Source organism: Diachasmimorpha longicaudata, unplaced genomic scaffold (assembly GCF_034640455.1).
Source record: "Diachasmimorpha longicaudata isolate KC_UGA_2023 unplaced genomic scaffold, iyDiaLong2 ctg00000112.1, whole genome shotgun sequence".
Lineage (NCBI taxonomy): Eukaryota > Metazoa > Arthropoda > Insecta > Hymenoptera > Braconidae > Diachasmimorpha > Diachasmimorpha longicaudata.
In genome coordinates, this window is record NW_026973929.1 from 57,501 (window position 1) to 62,500 (window position 5,000).

Sequence of the window (5,000 nt, forward strand, 5' to 3'; positions counted from 1 at the left end):
TATGCATATAACAATAGCTTTTATGCTGAATGACGGCTATCCGGCTGTCCCTATCCAAAAATTGAGAAAGCCATAAGTGTCCCTACCTACTTTGCGCCGAAGCAATACGAATCAAAAAGAACTACGAATGGGGACTTAGAATAATTTTTCATTTTTCCCAACTTTGAAAATAATGACTTGAAAAAAATCTTAGAATCCAAAGAATAGTATACTTCATCGTTCTACAAGTCGAAAATTGGAAAAATAAGTGATATTTTTGCTTGATGCTATTTTTGTTGGTATGCAAAATCGTTGTCAAGATTCTCAAACCTTAAAATCAGGCCAGCCGGTAATTGGCGGGTGAAAATTTCAATCAATTCCCATTCCTCACATCAAACTATGCATATAACAATAGCTTTTATGCTGAATGACGGCTATCCGGCTGTCCCTATCCAAAAATTGACAAAGCCATAAGTGTCCCTACCTACTTTGCGCCGAAGCAATACGAATCAAAAAGAACTACGAATGGGGACTTAGAATAATTTTTCATTTTTCCCAACTTTGAAAATAATGACTTGAAAAAAATCTTAGAATCCAAAGAATAGTATACTTGATCGTTCTACAAGTCGAAAATTAGAAAAATAAGTGATATTTTTGCTTGATGCTATTTTTGTTGGTATGCAAAATCGTTGTCAAGATTCTCAAACCTTAAAATCAGGCCAGCCGGTAATTGGCGGGTGAAAATTTCAATCAATTCCCATTCCTCACATCAAACTATGCATATAACAATAGCTTTTATGCCGAATGACGGCTATCCGGCTGTCCCTATCCAAAAATTGAGAAATCCATAAGTGTCCCTACCTACTTTGCGCCGAAGCAATACGAATCAAAAAGAACTACGAATGGGGACTTAGAATAATTTTTCATTTTTCCCAACTTTGAAAATAATCACTTGAAAAAAATCTTAGAATCCAAGGAATAGTATACTTGATCGTTCTACAAGTCGAAAATTGGAAAAATAAGTGATATTTTTGCTTGATTCTATTTTTGTTGGTATGCAAAAATAGCATCACAGAATTTTTAATTGAAAAAAATATATATTCAAATATAATTGAATGCATAAAATTAAACTAAATTCTATACAACTAATTTATATTTTATCAAGTAACCGATATTATTAATTTTCAGTGGTGTCTTGGAACGTTGATCCTATTTTTGTTGGTATGCAAAAATAGCATCACAGAATTTTTAATTAAAAAAAATATATATTCATATATAATTGAATGCATAAAATGAAACTAAATTCTATACAACTAATTTATATTTTATCAAGTAACCGATATTATTAATTTTCAATGATGTCTTGGAACGTTGATCCTATTTTTGTTGGTATGCAAAAATAGCATCACAGAATTTTTCATTGAAAAAAATATATATTCATATATAATTGAATGCCTAAAATAAAAATAAATTCTATACAACTAATTTATATTTTATCAAGTAACCGATATTATTAATTTTCAATGATGTCTTGGAACGTTGATGCTATTTTTGTTGGTATGCAAAAATAGCATCACAGAATTTTTCATTGAAAAAAATATATATTCATATATAATTGAATGCCTAAAATAAAAATAAATTCTATGTAACTAATTTATAATTTATCAAGTAACCGATATTATTAATTTTCAATGATGTCTTGGAACGTTGATCCTATTTTTGTTGGTATGCAAAAATAGAATCACAGAATTTTTAATTAAAAAAAATATATATTCATATATAATTGAATCCATAAAATTAAACTAAATTCTATACAACTATTTTATAGTTTATCAAGTAACCGATATTATTAATTTTCAATGATGTCTTGGAACGTTGATGCTATTTTTGTTGGTATGCAAAAATAGCATCACAGAATTTTTAATTGAAAAAAATTATATTCATATATAATTGAATGCATAAAATTAAACTAAATTCTATATAACTAATTTATAATTTATCAGGTAACCGATATTATTAATTTTTAGTGATGACTTGAAAAGTTGATGCTATTTTTGTTGGTATGCAAAAATAGCATCACAGAATTTTTAATTGAAAAAAATATATATTCAGATATAATTGAATGCATAAAATGAAACTAAATTCTATACAACTAATTTATATTTTATCAAGTAACCGATATTATTAATTTTCAATGATGTCTTGGAACGTTGATCCTATTTTTGTTGGTATGCAAAAATAGCATCACAGAATTTTTAATTAAAAAAAATATATATTCATATATAATTGAATGCATAAAATGAAACTAAATTCTATACAACTAATTTATATTTTATCAAGTAACCGATATTATTAATTTTCAATGATGTCTTGGAACGTTGATCCTATTTTTGTTGGTATGCAAAAATAGCATCACAGAATTTTTCATTGAAAAAAATATATATTCATATATAATTGAATGCCTAAAATAAAAATAAATTCTATACAACTAATTTATATTTTATCAAGTAACCGATATTATTAATTTTCAATGATGTCTTGGAACGTTGATGCTATTTTTGTTGGTATGCAAAAATAGCATCACAGAATTTTTCATTGAAAAAAATATATATTCATATATAATTGAATGCCTAAAATAAAAATAAATTCTATGTAACTAATTTATAATTTATCAAGTAACCGATATTATTAATTTTCAATGATGTCTTGGAACGTTGATCCTATTTTTGTTGGTATGCAAAAATAGAATCACAGAATTTTTAATTAAAAAAAATATATATTCATATATAATTGAATCCATAAAATTAAACTAAATTCTATACAACTATTTTATAGTTTATCAAGTAACCGATATTATTAATTTTCAATGATGTCTTGGAACGTTGATGCTATTTTTGTTGGTATGCAAAAATAGCATCACAGAATTTTTAATTGAAAAAAATTATATTCATATATAATTGAATGCATAAAATTAAACTAAATTCTATATAACTAATTTATAATTTATCAGGTAACCGATATTATTAATTTTTAGTGATGACTTGAAAAGTTGATGCTATTTTTGTTGGTATGCAAAAATAGCATCACAGAATTTTTAATTGAAAAAAATATATATTCAGATATAATTGAATGCATAAAATGAAACTAAATTCTATACAACTAATTTATATTTTATCAAGTAACCGATATTATTAATTTTCAATGATGTCTTGGAACGTTGATCCTATTTTTGTTGGTATGCAAAAATAGCATCACAGAATTTTTAATTAAAAAAAATATATATTCATATATAATTGAATGCATAAAATGAAACTAAATTCTATACAACTAATTTATATTTTATCAAGTAACCGATATTATTAATTTTCAATGATGTCTTGGAACGTTGATCCTATTTTTGTTGGTATGCAAAAATAGCATCACAGAATTTTTCATTGAAAAAAATATATATTCATATATAATTGAATGCCTAAAATAAAAATAAATTCTATACAACTAATTTATATTTTATCAAGTAACCGATATTATTAATTTTCAATGATGTCTTGGAACGTTGATGCTATTTTTGTTGGTATGCAAAAATAGCATCACAGAATTTTTCATTGAAAAAAATATATATTCATATATAATTGAATGCCTAAAATAAAAATAAATTCTATGTAACTAATTTATAATTTATCAAGTAACCGATATTATTAATTTTCAATGATGTCTTGGAACGTTGATCCTATTTTTGTTGGTATGCAAAAATAGAATCACAGAATTTTTAATTAAAAAAAATATATATTCATATATAATTGAATCCATAAAATTAAACTAAATTCTATACAACTATTTTATAGTTTATCAAGTAACCGATATTATTAATTTTCAATGATGTCTTGGAACGTTGATGCTATTTTTGTTGGTATGCAAAAATAGCATCACAGAATTTTTAATTGAAAAAAATTATATTCATATATAATTGAATGCATAAAATTAAACTAAATTCTATATAACTAATTTATAATTTATCAGGTAACCGATATTATTAATTTTTAGTGATGACTTGAAAAGTTGATGCTATTTTTGTTGGTATGCAAAAATAGCATCACAGAATTTTTAATTGAAAAAAATATATATTCAGATATAATTGAATGCATAAAATGAAACTAAATTCTATACAACTAATTTATATTTTATCAAGTAACCGATATTATTAATTTTCAATGATGTCTTGGAACGTTGATCCTATTTTTGTTGGTATGCAAAAATAGCATCACAGAATTTTTCATTGAAAAAAATATATATTCATATATAATTGAATGCCTAAAATAAAAATAAATTCTATGTAACTAATTTATAATTTATCAAGTAACCGATATTATTAATTTTCAATGATGTCTTGGAACGTTGATGCTATTTTTGTTGGTATGCAAAAATAGCATCACAGAATTTTTCATTGAAAAAAATATATATTCATATATAATTGAATGCCTAAAATAAAAATAAATTCTATGTAACTAATTTATAATTTATCAAGTAACCGATATTATTAATTTTTAATGATGACTTGAAACGTTGATGCTATTTTTGTTGGTATGCAAAAATAGCATCACAGAATTTTTAATTGAAAAAAATATATATTCAGATATAATTGAATGCATAAAATGAAACTAAATTCTATACAACTAATTTATATTTTATCAAGTAACCGATATTATTAATTTTCAATGATGTCTTGGAACGTTGATCCTATTTTTGTTGGTATGCAAAAATAGCATCACAGAATTTTTCATTGAAAAAAATATATATTCATATATAATTGAATGCCTAAAATAAAAATAAATTCTATGTAACTAATTTATAATTTATCAAGTAACCGATATTATTAATTTTCAATGATGTCTTGGAACGTTGATGCTATTTTTGTTGGTATGCAAAAATAGCATCACAGAATTTTTCATTGAAAAAAATATATATTCATATATAATTGAATGCCTAAAATAAAAATAAATTCTATGTAACTAATTTATAATTTA